The sequence below is a fragment of the Eumetopias jubatus genome, unplaced genomic scaffold, assembly GCF_037043125.1.
Source record: "Eumetopias jubatus isolate StellerSeaLion01/CBP00866 unplaced genomic scaffold, mEumJub1_p1.0 scaffold_10, whole genome shotgun sequence".
NCBI classification, from domain to species: domain Eukaryota; kingdom Metazoa; phylum Chordata; class Mammalia; order Carnivora; family Otariidae; genus Eumetopias; species Eumetopias jubatus.
In genome coordinates, this window is record NW_028274816.1 from 22611274 (window position 1) to 22629013 (window position 17740).

A 17740-nucleotide genomic window follows, 5' to 3' on the forward strand; every position below is an offset into this window, starting at 1 on the left:
AGTGACTCACTGGGGGAGCAGGGGACCGAAGGACCAATAGAGCTTGTTCTGCCAGTTTCATTTCCTTCATTTCTCACCAGTCTACCCCCCTTCTGCCAGCCCACCACCTTTGTCCTTGTTCAGGCCTCTTCAGACCTCTGTTCTCACCCCTCAGTCCATTCTCCACACTCAGAATGAACTTTAGAACACATGAATCAGATCATGGTACTCTCTGCCTACAACCGTCTGTGGCTTCCCACTGTCGTCAGGTAAGGTTCAAGTTACTTAACCAGACCCATGAGACCAATGTGATCCGTCCCTGCCCGCTACTCATCACTCTTCCCGCAACTGCCCCCAGCATATTCCATATTCCACAATTTGCATGGAGTGACTTCTCCCCTGGACATGCCTTGTACTTTACACCTCCAACTTTCATCTGCAGTTCATGGAATAAGCTGGATTTGGCTTCTGCAAACCCCCTCTCCCTCAACTCTCTCTATTGGAAAAACTCAGGTAGGCACCATTGCATAATCAAATATAGATCCTATTTTCAGACCTTTCCCTACCTCACTGTGGGAAGCCTCCAGGGGGGCCAGCAGGTTGCGGTGTGCCTGTTTTCTTTCTTGCTCCAGCTCATCCTCCATTTGCTGGCCGCTCTGTTATCCCAGACAGGGTGGGGGAGTGAGGTGGAGAGAGAAGCAAGAGGCCCCCAAAGGGCTTCTTTTCCCTGGATCTAGAATCTGACATTCTGGCTTTCCCTGTGGCACATAGATAACTTCTGGATCTTTCCCAACTGGGCACTTTCATGGGTTCCTCAGAGATCCTTCTCCCCCCTTCCCACTAGGAACCCCCAAACAGTTCTTTTGCATGGGGTTCCTCCCCCCAAGTGGCTGCTTATGGCCCACCCAATCCTCTTTCACTGCCTCCTCACTTGGGCAGGATACCTTTATGATGACCCCAGGCCAGGTCCTGTCTGTTGGTGGTTTGGGGGTGAGAGTGGAGCACAGGCATCTGTAAGCTGCTGTGAGAAATTTGGATGCTAACATTCTAAAAATGTGGAGGATCCCCCGGAGGGATTGTGAAGCAGGGGAGTGACATGATTAGTGCCTACTGTGACAATCCAGGCAGAAGACTGTGGTGTCTTCCCCGGGATGGGGGCTGCAGAAGCCAGGGGAGCTGGCTGGAATGGTGGAGGAGCTGATGGACTGGCTGCTGGTTTAGATGTAAGGAGCAATGAAAGAGAAGAGTACGGTGTTTTTGGATTGAGTAACTGGGTAAACAGAGGCACGAATCATTGAGAGGGGGAAGCCTGGGTGGAGCAGGCTGAGGGGACCAGAAATCAAGGGTTCAGTCTTGGCCATGCAGTGTTGGAGATGCTTGTGAGATCCCAAGTAGAGCTGTCCAGGGGGCAGATAGATAAATGTAAGGCTTCCACCGATCCACATGGTGCCTTTGTGCAAGTGAGAGAAGGGCAAATGTAGCTCCTACCAGGCAGGGCACATGGTTTGGTGAGCAGAGCACAGCTAGACCTCAGCCCTGTGAATCCCCTTGGCCATGCACCCTTGTGCCCCAAACAAACTACTCAGCTCTGCATGGTTGTATAGTCTGGAGACTCAGGGAAGTATCTGGGACTGGGGAAGAGCCATTAGCTTGTAGGATGCTTATTTGGATGCTGTGTGGGTTAGTGGCCAAAGTAGGGAGGAAGGACCAGGGATGTGCCCAGATAGGCTAAGAGCCCTTCCTTTCCAGGGCCAGAGTTTTCCTTCACTTCCTGCAGATGAAAACCCCCTGCTTCCCTGCAGGGCTGAGTAGCTATGAGCCCCTCGGTTTTGCCTTTGCTGGGCTCATCCTGAGGAGCGACACAAAGGTGGGACATGAGGAGGTTTCATTCTCTCTTTCCATCCTTAATGCAGGTATGTTAACCTCTGTCACCATACTGATGGTTATAGTGCCCCCAGATGGCTCCAAAGAGAGGGTAAGCACGAAGGTGGGGGCATTCAGAGTGCCCCTTGGAATCCCACAGGAGAGGAACAGGAATAGTCAACCAGGCCACAGAGACTAATGGTTGAGGAAGCAAGCAGCCAAGTGTTCGATAGAGGAGTGATGGGCTCAGACTGCTTGGGCTCAAAACTCAGGGCCAATTCTTATCACCTGGGTGACCTCAGCTCTAATAAAGCATCTATCTCGTAGGGCAATGGTGAGAAATGAATGAGTTGTCTCACGTAAAGCACTTAGCACAGTACTTCAAATCTTAAGCGCCCAGTGAGTATTAGCTTATATGGTGTGTATGAGAAAGCCCTTCCCGGTGGAGTGCCAAACCCCCTGCTAGTTGCTGACCAAAGCAGGCAGCAGAGGAAGTGGCCTTGCTGAGCTGGTAAAGCTTGGAGCTGCTTTCTGCCTTCTCAAGTTGGGGTCCTCAAGGGGTCACATCCCCAGAGCCTTGTGGAGGTCAAGCTTGAGTCACTGCAGCTGAACCGGGACTCTCCCCTGTGCAAACACTTTCAGGGAACGTGATTTCACAACTCCTCAGGACCTGGTCCAACACTGCTGAGCTCCCCCCGCCCCCCGTATGTTTTCCTGGGGTTGTGCCTGAGTCCCGATCTCACGGTTGAGCACTTTTTAATCTTCAGAGTAAGAGAGAAGTAAACTCAGTGTGGGACCCTTTGTTGCACCACCTTACACCTTCTCTTTGGCCTGTATGGGGTCCTGCTGAGTGCCTTAGACTCTCTTTCCAGAGAAAATGGCTCCCAAATACAAAAGTCAAAATTTGCAAGATTCCTCATCTTTTAGGAAAGATCCCTGTTGGCGCCTGGGTGGCTCAGTTGGTTAAGCGTCTGCCTTCGGCTCAGGTCCCAATCCTGGAGTCCTGGGATCAAGCCCCTCATCGGGCTCCTTACTCAATGGGGAGTCTGCTTCTCCCTCTGCTCTTCATCCTGCTCGTGCTCTCTCTTGTTCTCTCTCAAATTAATAAATAAAATCTTTTTTTTTTTTTAAAGGGAAAGATCCCTGTTATAATTTAGTGGTTAAGCTGGTGGGCCCTGGAGTTGAATTTCCTGTCTCAATGCTGCTTCTACTACTTACTGACTGTGAGGCCTTGAGTTAACATAGTCTCTAAACCTCAGTTTTCTTATCTTTAAAACGGAAGCAGCAATGGTGGCTCTTTTATAAGGTTTTGAGAGGATTAAAATGTAGGGTAACCAACTCGTCCCTGTTTGGGACTCTCCCATTTTCACACCGGAAGTGCTGCTTCCAGGGAAACACCCCAGTGCTTGACAAACTAAGACAATTGGGCACCCCAATTGTAAATGACACCCATTATATAAATGACAATGTCCAGAAAGCAGTTAGCCCAGTGCAGGCAGTTCATCCAGGTTCCGTTCTGTCAGCTAATACTATTGGTCTTTTCCCTAATTAATCGATGTGATAGGAACATTGCCTGGGGGATTCGGAGTCCAGGACTCTGTTCACTGTTCTGTCCCCCTCCTGCTCTAAAGGCTTCCTGGGTACCTCTCCATCCTCCCTGGGGCCTCAATTTGTTCACCCATCAAATAAAGGAGATGAACTTGAGAGTCGCTGGGGATTCTTCCCACTAAAGCCTGTGAGATTTATTCAGGGACGCCCTCCCAGTGCCTGGTAAGGCAGCCTTGAATACAGATGGTACCAGGTATGCATTTGTCTGCTTGACATGTCATTGAGCAAAGCCCACGCACGTTCTAGCAACACAGTCTGCCTTAGGAGAAGTCTGAATTGCAAGTTTCATTTGCACCTTGATGGTGACGTTTTACCTACAGCTAGGGCTGATTTGGCTCTTGGAAATCTTGACCTACGTGTTGGGGGGAAATGACAAGATAATTGATGTTCTTGTGCTTTCATGAGGTTAGCAGTCAGCCCCAGGAATAAGTGTGCTATCAAGAAATGGAGATTTTCCCCAGGAAAGCCTTTTTCCTTGAGGGGAATGCAAAGGGTTGCTTCTTCATCTGGGGCAGGTGGAATCTAGGTTTTAAACCCTCTTTGTGGGACCCACCCCAATATCCAGATTTCAAGTAAAGCCACATGTTCCAGTAGGAAATAACTGGGATCCCCCAAGATCTGGGGTTTCTGAGTCCTTGAGGGCATAAGTCCTAGGTTATCAACCTCTCCTAACTGTGTATCCTAGTATAGTACTGGACTCACAGAAGATGCTCAGGAATAGATCTGCTTTACTTTGTCATTCCCAGGCATTTCACTTTCTGGGGCCTCTGCACACATCCTGTCGGGTTGCCTGCAACATGCTCAGTTGATAAGAAGGGCGGTTTTATTTTAGCTCTAATGAGGAGGATAATGCTCGGGTTGGACAGAGCTCCCCAGACTTTGAGATGTATACCCCTCTCAGATTATTTGATGATTGTCTAGTTGGGTCCTGGGGGATGAGGGGCAATTGCCCCTGAAGAGAATAATTGACTTAGTTAACTGTCCTGGAAATGATTAATTTTGAGGCCAGAAATGAAGCTAGTCTTAGTACTGGAGGAGGGAGAGACTTATTTTTTCTCTAGGGCTGCTTGAGAGGCCTCCAGATTCTGAGATACAGAAATGGGGGTTTACATCCTGGTTTGGCTGGGACTGTCCGGGTTTTAACACTGAAAGCCCTGCATCCCAGGAAACTCCTCAGTCCCAGCCCAAGTGGGACAGTTGGTCACCCTACACAGAGACGTTCGGGTGGTTCCAGCATGGGGACCCAGTGCCCACATTGAGGCAGGAAAGAGCAAGGGAGCAGATGTAGAGGCCCCACCGTCAACTGCTGTCGGCTGGAGGGGGTCGGCCGAGGACTAATGGATGGTCCCAGTGGGGCCACAGCAGTGACTAAAGACAAGCCATTTCTGAGGCAGATGACTTTTGGGAGACCTGACATCTGGCAAAGAGGCTTGTCAGGACTGATCTTTTGGCTCCAAAAGCCCGAGTGGGGCCTTAGGGTGGCCAGGGAGGCCAGCAGTGCTCAGCTGAGTGGCCATCTCAGGGTCGTTGGCAACAGAGGCAGCCTTATAACCAAAAAGCTGGCATATGCTCTGAAGCACAAGTAAGTTCCCAGGAAAATCTCAGATTTTCCGGGGTTGGGGGGGTTCACTTGCATAGGGTGCTAAACCCAGCCAGATGGTGGTAGGAGCTCATGCTCTGACATGAGGCATGAGAGAAGGTTCACCTTAACTTTGTTCTGGGCTAGTACAGTAGGCTGAATAATGGCTTTCCCTCTTCTCCCCAAAGATATCCCCATCTTAATCCCCATAACCTGAGAATGTTAGCTTATATGGCAAAGGGGATTTTGAAAATGTGATTAAGTTAAGGATCTTGAGATGGGGATATTATCCTGGGTTATCTGGGTGGGCCCTTAAAATAATCACAGGTGTCTTTAGAAGAGGGAGGGAAGGTCACAGAAGGAAGCTGGAAAGGTGATGTGATGATAGAAGGGGAGGTGGAGTGATGGGCTTTGAAGCTGAGGAAGGGGCCACAAGCCAAGGAATACAGGTGGCCATTGGAAGCCAAGAAGGCAAGAATTCTTCCCCCAGGTCCTCTTAAAGGAACCAGCCCTGCTCACACCTTGACTTGAACCCAGTGAAACTGATTTTGGACTTCTGACCTCCAGACCCATAAGAGAATATATTTGTTTTCACCACGAAGTTTGTGTTGATTTGTTATAGCAGCAATGTGAAGCTAATACTGCTGACGAGTTGGGAGTCACAGTTTGGCCATGTCCTATTTCTCACATTTATCTTCACAGCACACCTCATGGGGCTGAGAAAAGTGGGAGAGAACACAGAAATCCTTTCTGGTGTAACTTTTCTGAGGAATAGGCTGCCCAGAGTTTTAGACCAGCACCTAGAACAGAACTTGAAACACGGTAGTTGCCAAAAAAAAATTTGCAAAGTGAATGAATACTTTTAGTCTGGTGATTGAATTGGAAGAGCTCCTGAAAGGAGAATAAATGCCCTCCAGGCATGACCAACATGGACTCTCATTGAAAATCCTAGATCCCAACCCCAAGAGTGCCCCTCTTCAGACCCAAGGGCTTCAGTGGGTCTCACTAGATGAGTCAGCTGGGGAAGGATTGCCAGGTAGTTTAACCAAAACTTTGAACACATCCAAAATTTCTCAACCAAGACACACTATACAACATGAGAAGATTATTAAAAGTCCCCATTGTGTCTCATATTTTACATGGTGCCATGTGACTTTTATTCATTTATTTTTATTTTTTTATTTTTTTTTTTAGTAATCTCTATACCCAGTGTGGGGCTCAAACTCATGACCCCAAAGTCAAGAGTTGCATACTCTTCCAACTGAGCCAGCCAGGTACCCCTGTTTCTGGGAAGTGGGAACTGGCTTTAGGAAGCCACAGGATCCCTTCTTGCTGCACAGACACCTGACCTGGGGCATCTGCTGGCTCTTGACATTGAACACACATCCACTCTGGAATTGGGCACAGAGACTAAAATGGTTTTCAAAAACTTGGAGGAACAGATTATTTTGTTAAAGGAAAAGAAATTATTCCTCTCACTAAGAGCTTTCAGGGGAACAACATTGTGTCCAAGGTACCAACTTCTTCGTAAGGAAAATTAGGGAAGCACTCTTTTCTCTCATCCTTAGCAACTAAGGTGGAAACGTGCAGGTTTGGATTGATTCGTCACAAATCTATAAGAGGAATGTCCAGAATACTCAGCGGCTATGTGAGGACACCTAGGGGTTCATTTTGGCTGTTGAGAGAGAGGTCTGAGGTGATGCAGAGGGGGTAGTGAGGGGGCTCCTCCAACCTCTGGTGATGGAGTTCCCACCGTTTTTGTCCTGGCTTGGTTGTGATCCATATCCACCAGGCTGGACACCCACAGGGTCCAGACTACCTGTGCCTTGTCCACTGTGAGCTCTGCAGTGCCCATTCCTGGACTTGGCATAAGTAGATGTTCCATAAATGCTTCCAGAATTTCATTGAATTATCCCTGTAGCTCAGATAGTGGATACTAATGTGACAGGCCACATACTTCTGTTGGCAAAAGCTCTTCCTTCTCCTGGCCTTCTCAGAAGTGAGGTCACTCGGCCCTGGGCCCCAACCAGCCAGCACCATTGATTCCAGGGCTGTTCAGTCCGTCGACTCACCCAGAGCCCCAGAGTCACCTGCACCAAGCAAATGGGAAGTTGGCTTTCCTGTTTCTTCCTCTCTTTGATCCCTTCCTTCCACTCATACTGGTGGGGCATCAGGTTGACCAGTCAGTGTTCTAGGTGTTGTGGATATAAGACAAGCAAGGACCTTGCTTGGAGAGCTCTTTACTGAAGTGCACAGAGAAAGAGGTTGATCTTTGCTTCTCAAAGAGATAAACTAAGGGGACTTTATTACATATTACCCAAAGGAGTGGATGTTCACCATTGTGGGCCTTCTGTATCCATTTCCTCTTTCCTTTGGTGATATACTCCACGTTTTATTTGAATGTCCATCCTTCCCCTATGCAGCCCCTGCACTTCCCATCCTCCCCAGCTGCTCAGGCAGGCCTTGATAGAGTGAAGCCAGTCAGCACGTCCCATTCCCCTGGCCCTAGCGATTGGCTAATGGTTGGACACCTGACCCAGTCTGGATCACCTGGACCAGAGGGACTTTTGATGGGTGCCTGGGAAGATGTTTTCTTGATCATATGGAGAAAGACCCACTGACCCTTCTAGATGGTCAGAGTGTAGACATGCGTTTGGAACAGCTTTGACCTCTTTATGGCGTTAGGTGTGGCTAGGCTGGGGAATGAAGCCCATAGTCAGAGGCAGTCAGGCCTGAGAGAATCCCAGAGCAGTGGAGTCATTGCCCAGCCTGAACCTTGGCTGGAGCCTCAGCCACCTCTGGACTCTGAGGTTATGTGAGCCAATCCACTCTCGTTATTGTTTGCATTAGTTTGGATTTGGTTTTCTGTGTCCTGCAGCTGAGAGCATATTAGCTGATCTTACTAAAGAGGCATTTCAAATCTGGTTGCAAGGTCAAGACTGAGGCAGTCTGGGTTTAGGGGAAAGAGGGCCAGGCACTGGTTAGTGACCCATTCAAAGACCAACAGCCTTGCATCCCCAGCTCAGAAGAAGTGGGAAGGAGACCTGAATATGGACCGAGGAGCCTAGGCCAGCGGGGTGAGGAGAGGGCTAGTGCCGAGTCCCTCGCCCCAGCCTTGGCTGGCTGCTCCCTTACTTTAATGCCATCTGACTAGTAAATGCAGCGTGCAGTCCACTTAAAGAAATCAGAGCAGCTGCCCCTTCAAAGCAGGAAAGATGTGTGTAGGTGGGTGGGGAGGAGGTGGATAATTATGCAGGGAAAATAGTTTTCTTGATATTCTTCTGGAAATGTGCATGGAGTGCAGGGAGCAGCAGGAAAGATGAGAGGAAAGGGAAAATGTATTAGTAGAGGATGTGCATTGTGCCCTCCAAAGGGGCATAGGATGGAGTGCGCCGCACATCACATGCTTATCTGACCACAGCACCCTTTTCCGGGGAGCATGGGAAACCTCCAGACAGGGGACTTCATCCATGAGTGACTAAAAGATTTGTTGGGAAGGATCGAGTCCTCCTTTTGTGTGTGTGTTTGTACAACACACTGACTCTTCCTCATGACCAGTGGGGTTGGGTGCCATTTGCATTTCACACCTGGACTTTTCATGTTCTGGGGAAGGAGAAGGGAGTTCTTGCCTAGCAAGAGAGGAAGCTGCAATGTGCTAGGGAGAGCTAGGAGCTCTGTGTGCTGTTTCTTTGCCCCCTTAGGGGTCTGCCCACAGATTCCATGTACCCTGCATGCTTTGAGCGGCAGAGGGACACCACCAAACTTTGAGAAGCAGCTCTGAGTCTGTGAACGTTGGATGCCAATAATTATCCAGCTGTGAGTAAGCTGAACATTTCTTAGGGCTATTTCTGTGTAATTATAAATATTTGAGGATATTAAACTCCCAGGTTGCACATTGAGGGTATTATTTGAGCAATGGCTGGCTGCAGAGCTGAAAATGCAAACATCCTTTCATTCCTCCCTCCTGGAGCACTTAGAGTATTTTATGGGATTCAAGAGAAAAAAAGTTTCAGTTGAGAAAAAACAAAACAAAACAAAACAAAACAAAAAAACCCTGGAAGCAAAGTCAGTTGCTAATATTTCTCAATAGCTCTAAATCAAAAAAGAGGAATGTGACCACTTTACTTAATTGTGGTGGGTTTGTGATGCATTTTCTCTATGGGTTACGAAAGCAATTACCATCAAACCACCTACTTGTGCCTCCGTTGTGATAAAATGTTCCCTCTAATGGAGCTGACATGCCAAGCAGAGGGCCTTTTAAAGCACTTAATGCTTCCAGAAGTGTTCGCACGTGTGGGGCTCCTTGGCGTGCCCTGAGATCCCATGACCGGCTCCCTCTAAGGACATGTCAGGGTGCAGGGGTTTCTGAATAGGAGCCAGGTCCTTTGAAGCAGCCGCCCAGGTCTGGGGCATGAGCAAGGTCTCTGCTGCCCTGGATCTGTCGGTGGCCCCCATGAAGCCTTGGGACCTGTCCAGCCTCCTACCCTCATACCCTCAGTCACCCTATCCTGTCTGCCCATCCCCTGAAGTCTCATATCTCCTCGCCTGCTCCCCATCTGCGTTTCTCCCACCCTGGAAAACAGAGGCCATCTCCCATAGACACGTGCACAACCGGGCCTTCCATCTTCCGCTTTGAACCTATCCCCTCCTCCCACAGCTTCCCCACAGTCCCTGGGGGTTGCCACTCATTCTCCAGACCCCCAGTGCTCCAGGATACTATGGCTCCGGTGCCCTTGAACAAACCCCTCCAGTTGAGGCTCCTACATGCTGTACTGCACCACCTCCCCCTTCTCAGCCCTTGCTCTGGGCCCTGGGTCACCCTTTCTCACCTCAAAGAACTGCCTTCATCTTGGGTAACTTTAACAAGGTGTGAATGGCCCATCGCAGGAGCCAGGTCACAAACTTTCCTGATGCCCTTCCACTTCCAGACCTGATAGTCTTGGCCACTAGGCGACACCTCGGCCACACTGAGCGCCCTGTGTCTCCCTCACCCTCCCTCCCTGCTCCTGCAGAGGCCTCTGGTCCCTAGCCCCGAGGATTTTGTGTCCTCATTTCTGGCTGGGACCCTGTGGCCATCCCTCTGCCTCCCTCTCAGGCCCCTGAACCCCATCATCTCCATCCCTCCGCCCCTGTGCTGCCATCCAAGGCCCCTTAGCCAGCCGCGGAGAGAATCCTGACCCAGCAGCCTCCCTCGCCCCTTACTCCACCCTGGCTTCTGTCTCCATTTCCTAAGGTCACAGCTAGACGCCCCTAAAGATGTGTTAATGTTAAAAGTTCTTTAGAGTAAAATAACCAGGACTCTCCTCCCCCACCCCACCCCCGTAGATGCGGGCAGCCGGCAGGGGGCATCTTCCGAGACACTAGGGCAGCATCCCCGCTTGCTTCCCAGGGGCGCGGTGGGCGCGGCGGGAGGAGAAACAATCCGACATCGGTTTGAAAGCTCAAGGTCCTCACACAAAGGTGGGATTGGATGAAGCGGGACCGATCCCGGAGGCTGCGCTCCCCAGACGACGCTCCAGCCGCCCGCGCCAGGTCCCTTTCCAGTTCACCATCCTTGGTTGAGGGAGCGAGAAGAGGATGCGGGACGAGGGGAGCAAACCCAGGTGGACCCAGGTCGCGGCTCCGGCCTGAGTTCTCGGCCCAGATACACGCGGGCCGCCTGGTCCCCGCAGCGCGGGCCCCGGGCGCCCCCTGGAGGCTGTGCGCTCAGCCCAGACCCGGGAGGGTTGCGCCCACGAAGAACTTCCTGCCCATCAACTAGAAAAATAACCGCCATACAAGTGGACAAAGGACAGGAACAGAAACATTTGACATGAAATACAAATGCCCAATAAAACGTTAATCTGACTTTTACACAGGCAGGATCTGTTGCAATGCATTACATTCTTCGCTCCTTTAAATCTCTCAGCAACACTGCTGGGGAGAGACAGAGTACTCCCATTCTGTGAACGAGTAAACTGAGGCACAGGACTTGCTCAAGCCCACATATAAAGTGACAGGGCTAGGATCTGACCCAAGCAGCCTGACAGCAGAGTCTATGGGGGACAGTCGGTTGAGCGCCCGACTCTTGGTTTGGCTCAGGTCATGATCTCAGGGTCGTGAGATCCAGTCCTGAGTTGGGCTTCGCACTTAACGCAGTCTGCTTGAGATTCTCTCTTTCCCTCTCCCTCTGCCCTGCCCCCTTGTGCACACATGCTCTTTCTGTCTCTAAAAATAAATAAATCTTTTTTAAAAAACTATAAAAATTGCTTATGTTTTATATGGTGAACTGCCCTATGGTTCAATGTTGAGAAACTGTCGATTCTTATGTCCACCTGGGCTCTTTTGAGTCCTGCTTGGACCACCTTAAGAAGGTGTGAGTTGTTTTCGAGGTGAGCACAAACTGGGGCAGAACCTGGAACAGAAAACAGCTGGGAGTAAGGGCTGCTGTGGGAGCCAGCTGGTATCTCCATCTCTCTCCCAGGGTCACACAGTCTCTCTCTGAGCTTGCTCTCTTCTCAGCCAACAGCACCTTTGTCCCCTCCGCGCCCCCTTCACTCTGAGTTTCCTTTCCCTGTCTCCTAATTTCTGTTTCCTGAGTTTCTGCTTTCTCATAACTGAACACGTCACTGGGCTGAACATCTCGTGACCTCTCTGTCTCCTCCTTCCAGCATCTGCACCAGCTACTAACCACCTCCTCCCTGGAGTTCTTCATTCATGTTCCCAAGCCAGCTCATCTGTTTTATGCCAGGGCACATCATCTATCTCTGGACAGTCCCATCCGGGTTCAATCACTGGAGCCAAAAAGGGAGGGCATCAGGGTAGCCAGCATGAGGCTGTCCCTTCCACCAGTGCCCAGGCTGATACAGGTACCGCTATTAGACTGTCTGCGACAGTCCCAGATTCATTTTTTTATTCTGTTTGCCCATGCTTGCGTTTCAATTTTTGACCTTTGTTATTGTTGTCTAGAGGTCTTTTAAGGGTCCTTAAAAATTCCTCAGGCACCCAGCCTGCTTCACTGCAGAGGCTCCTACCCAGATGCCTGGCAGGGGGAGGGTCGTTCATAGTTAAACAGGAAGTCCTTTCTTCCTCCTGCTTTAGCCTCACCTTTCATCAAAAAAGGGAGGGGAGACCATATTTAATAAATACCATCCATTAGATTAGATCGACGGTCTCCAAATATTGCATTTCTTCCAGAAACAGTATCTCCTGCCCTCACAGAAGAGCATGTGGTCAAGAGGAAATTGAATCAAGTCCTTTAATCAGCCGCAGTAGTATTTGAATCATTTAATTTAGGATCTGACAACCACAAATTACTTTATTTTCCAGGCCAATTTTAGCCGACCAGGAGAGCTGGCCTAGTCCGACTCATGCTTAATAAATCACTCCCTTGCCTGACGTGGGAAGTTTGGGGAAGATATTTTTCTGGGGCTTTTCAAACATAATCAAAACAATCTCCCATGCTGTGTGTGCCTGACGTGAGTCCTTGGCCATGCTCCCTTTGCATGGCTTTGTGCCTGTAGAGTGAGCCCTCCCGCTGAGGGAGCCAGGGACACGAGGCAGGCAGCTGTCACCTCTGCAGCCTGTGCTCTTTATTCCCGGCTCCAAGTTCTCATGGCTAGGAAAACAAGTCAAATCAAATTAGATGCCAGACACAAGCTGCTTGTTGCAGCTCACCCTCTGCTGCCTCGGACTTTTCAACACCTGCCGAAACCCCTTCCCTGGAAAAAATGAAAGAGGAGCTTCTGATTTCAAATAACACCAGTGGGACACCCCAGATGTGGCCTCTTCCGGAGTCATGTTAAATCACCTGTGAAGTCGCAGTGAAGGGCAAAGTGCAAGATTTCTCCTTCAGAACTAGTCTACATGTCAGTGTGTCTGAGACCCTGGGAGATGCCTCCCCTGGCCACCGGGCAGATGGAGCTGGGCTGAGAAAAACCCATGGGACTTCATTCTGTCCCTCCTGCAAGCTACAGCCATGTGTCTGTACTAAGGGCTTGCTTTAGGCCAGTCTGCTTATGTTGCTCATTTTTCTCCATTGATTCCAAGGAGACAAAGTGGCAAGAAGGAGGCTGGGGGGCCAAGGCAGGATGCGTGGAGTTATTGGGAGCATGTTGCATTCCTGGAGATATAGTACTGATAAACAAGTGGCATTAGGAGAGGAAGACTCTCGAGTGGGCCAGTGCATGCAGGGAATTGTAAATTTTATTTTATTGATTTGTTTTTTAAATTCTTTTTTTTTTTAAGATTTTATTTATTTGACAGAGAGAGAGAGAGCACACAAGCAGGGGGAGCAGCAGAGGGAGAGGGAGAAGCAGGCTCTCTGCTGAGCAGGGAGCCCCATGCGGGGCTCAATCCCAGGACCCTGGGAACATGACCTGAGCTGAAGGCAGAAGCTTAACCCAATGAGCCACCAAGGTTCCCTGGGAATTGTAAATTTTAATGAAATTCAGTTTGTTAGAGTTTCTGTCTTAGTCAAGGTTGTGTTGATGTGAAAATAGAACCATCAGCAGCCAAGGTTACAAAGGGGAGGGTGTACCTGCAGAGACCTGGGAAATCCTGGGATGGAGCCAAATGTGAGAGCCCTCCAGGCCTCCTGGGAACTGTATGGTCACAGGTAGCATCTCCCTGGCACAGACCTGGGGCTGCTCACCCATCTCCTGTCTCTGGGCACCCTTCTCTGCAGATGGGCTATTGGTTCCTGCTCGCCCCCCTCAAAACTTGAACTCACACAAACTTGGCTCTGGGTTCATCTGGTCATGACACTTGACCCAGTACTTGGAGAGCCACCAAGGAAACTCCCTTCTGGCCCCTTTGTGGGGGGTCTCCAGGGACAGAGTGCCCCATGCACCGTTGTCCAAGTCCTGGGCAGCTGTAGGGCCCCTGTGCTAGATAGGTGTTTGTTAGGAGACCCTACCTGAAACTTGTCTAAACAGCAGCTGCCCATACTTAAGAATGGAGCTTTGGGGGAGGGCTGCTGAAGCCCCTAATCCCTCACATTGTCACCACCACTGCCTGAACCCCCACCACAATGCCAGGCCTGACCTATTTAAGTAAACCTTGACTCTGCCATTCATCCTTGTGTAACTTGGAGCCCCTTTCTTAATTTCTGATGCTTGAAAGTGGAACAGGGATAGCAAGAGCACTTTCCTTCCAGGGTTGCTATGAAAATTAAATAACTATTTGGGAAAATAATAAAGATAATACATCTTTTCGACCTAGGTGCAACTGGAGGTCATAGAAAACGTAGATGAGTGTAGACTGGAGATATGATCTTGTTCTAAAAAGATGAATATGTTTTGAATTGACACAAGAGTGAAATACATTTCATTGAAGAAAAAAAATTCAAGTAATTTATGTGTAGCCCTATACACATGACTCATAAAATATAACTATAAAATAGTTTGTCTTGCCCTTGGATGAAATTTAAGCTAAGTCCCTGTATGACTGTCTTTTTTTTTAACCCCTTGGCCTGGCAGTAGTTTTTAGCTCTTTCTTCCTCCCAGAGGCTTTCTTGATCAAGCTCTAAAACGACCCCGCGCTGGTTCTCTCATGTCAGCAGTGGTCCACCTCTGGTCCACTGGAAACATTCACTCATCTTTTGCCCTCATGATCTCTGGGCTTGCAGGCAGATCCCAATGTGGCCACTCTTCCAGCTGCACTGTGAAGACATCTGGCCAGCCTGTCTCCTGCCATTAAGATTTCTCTGACGTAAATCGCCGTAGTTCACTCTATCCCTGAAGCTCCAAAGGACATGACTGAGCCTTCTGAGTGATCCCCCAAAAGCCCCTTTCCCAAAGCTTGAAGTGAGGAACAAGCATCCTTCACTGTCACCCTGGATTCACGCCCCCAACTCCCCAAATATGTCCGTAGAGCCCAGCACACTGCAAATGCTCAGATAATGGCAGCCATTCCAGCCCTCTGATCCTGCCTCCCAGGGCCCTGCCTCTCAGTGGCCACCTGGACTTGACTGTCCCTTTCCTGAGCAATTCTAAGCCCTAAGTCCCAAAGGCAATCCCAGTCCTTAAGCGACAGAGTTATTGAGAGGCCAAACTGGGATTCCGCTCCAAGGCAAAATATTCCTTTCTAGTCTTTGCCAGCTGCCTCCAGGGGGAACGGTGTCTCTACCCTACAGTATGAGGATGAATGGGCAGGTGAGGAAGAGGAAGGTGTCCAGCCAGCCGCAGAAATGTGATGGGTATGGCAGTGTCCCAAACAAGCACCAAATAACCCCCACATTGGCTGCTGGATATTTTGTCCCATTGAGGACTTACTCAGGGAACTCATGAAAGAAGAAATCAAGGCTCCTTGCTCAGTGTGACCAAAGAGAGCTCAGGAAGTACCAGACCTTGAGGCAAGATGAAAACCATGCCCCAGGAAACAGAAGAGGAAGACACACCGGAGAGACCCAAGGAAGATACTGAGGGTGGGGAGAAAGGGAGGACCCTGAAGGCAGAGATGCCTTGGGTAGAAACCTTGGGTCTGAGGACCAGCCCAGAAGCCCTGACAGAGGGGTCCGTGCCCTGTTCTCAGAGTGGCCCAGGAGGAGACAGATGGTCTGGAAGGCCAGGCAGTGCCCCAGGAACATCCACACCAGCAAACCTATCTCAGATGATTAAAAATGGCAGCAGATAAATTTAACTAAACATGAGTAATGGGGACACAAAGGGGAAGTGAAGAGAAATAGAATATTTTAGCAACATAAGGAAATGAGAGGAAAATGACTTTGCAATGAAATGTCAAACTTCTGTGCCTGGAGGAGATGTAATCTGGTCATTGCAGGCTCAGGGGAGCGGGGGAGTCTGTGGTTATTTCAAGCAAATTTTAATTCACTTTAATTTAATAACATATGGCTAAATTCCTTTGTGGCAGTGTCAGGGGATAGAAACAGGAGTCAGAGAGTTACCTGGGGTGTTTATTTTTGTTGTTTCACAAGGAGCTCTGTGTGTATTCCTCCACCCCTCTTCCTGTCCATCCATCAGCCCATCCATTCATTCAGAGAGTAAATGTTAAAGCCTGGGGATTAGAAAAACAAAAGACAGCCCTGCCTGCTCCCACCCCAGGATATCCTGGTCAGTTGGGGAGACAGACACGTGAACAGAAAGTTACAGTATAGGACCACACACTTGGTGTTCGTTAGAAGTTTGTGAATTGAGGGGGCGCCTGGGTGGCTCAGTCAGTTAAGCATCTGCCTGCGGCTCAGGTCATGATCCCAGGGTCCTGGGATCGAGCCCCGCATCAGGCTCCCTGCTCAGCGGGGAGCCTGCTTCTCCCTCTTCTCCTCTTTCTTCTGTCACTATCTCTGTCTCTCTCAAATAAATACATAAAATCTTAAAAGAAGAAGAAGAAGAAGGAGGAGAAGAAGTTGTTTGTGAATTGAATGCACGATTGAAAAGGATGGTTCTGGGAAGGCACCAAAAAGGAGTCAACATCAAGCCGGGTTTTGGAGAATGAGTATGAGTTCACCAGGCAGACAAGTAAGTTGTGAGCAGCTCAGGAAGAAGGGCCACATGTAGCAAAGGAGTGCTGCTTACGGTCATGGAGCTGGAGGAGATTGCCCAGGGAAAGGAGACAGGCTAAGAGGCAAAGGACAAGGAGAGACACAGGCTCAGTGGACTTCGGATGGGGAATAACACTCTCAGAAGGGCAGGCTCTGAAGACCTAAAGCCTACCCTCACTGCAGTCTCCTCTCCAGCCTGGATGCCTACTCATCCTTCGAGCCTCAACCCAAGCATTATGTCCCCCAAGAAACATTTCTTTCTGATTCAGGTTGGGGTGAGTCCCCCCTTCCCCAGGCATGTTCCCAGTACACCCTGTGCCACCAACCCTGTCACTGCCGATTCCACCCCCATATTGGGTTAGTGAGTCTATATGCCTGCCCATCTCCCAGCTGAGGCTGCGATGCCCAGTTCTGGTGATGCCCCCCCCAACACTGGTGCCTCCCTGGATTCTAGCCAGGCTGTCCCGTCCATCCCATCCCAAGGATTGTCCATCCAGAGAATTGGCCCCAGCAGCTGAGGGGCGCTGGGAGGTGTGGCTGAGAGATGCGTGTTTTAATTCACATCATGTTGGACTTTTCTGCTCTTCTAGAGGGACTCTGGAGTGTACCGGGTAAGAACGCTTTTTAAGCCCCCAGGACCCTGGCTTGGGACTACTGGGTCTGGGAGACAAAGCCATAGAAGCCTGGCCCCAGGGCAGAGAAGCTAGAATGGCTGAAGAGGTCAGGTCAGGGCCTAGCAGTAAAGGGACCTGTAGGGAGCCACCTCCCTAAACAGAGCTGCCCCCAATTCCTTGCCAGAGGGAAATGACAGAGCTCTAGGTGCTCTGGATGTCCTGGTTGCTAGGCGGCAACGGAGGCAACGGAGGCAGCTCGCAGGTCGCCATGGTAACCGCAGAGCCCGAAGCGCTGTTACCCCCTAGACCACCGTAGGGGGGTGCAAGAAAGGCCTAAGGTGTGGCATCCCGGAAGCTAGTGGATGGGTCAGTGGCGAGGCTGGGATGAAAGACCCAGCTGACTTTCACTTCCATGTTTTCTCACCTCCGCTCAGGTCATACCTGCGCGGTTTGAGCCAGGCATAACAGTTGTAGGAGAAAAATAAAATGGGGCTTTGGATCCCGCCAAACCAAATCTTTCATTTTACAGATGAAATAGAACCCACAGAGGGAAAGACACTTGTTGGTGACCACACAACTGCAGTCCTGCAAATAGAATTGAAGAGAAAATGGAAAAGA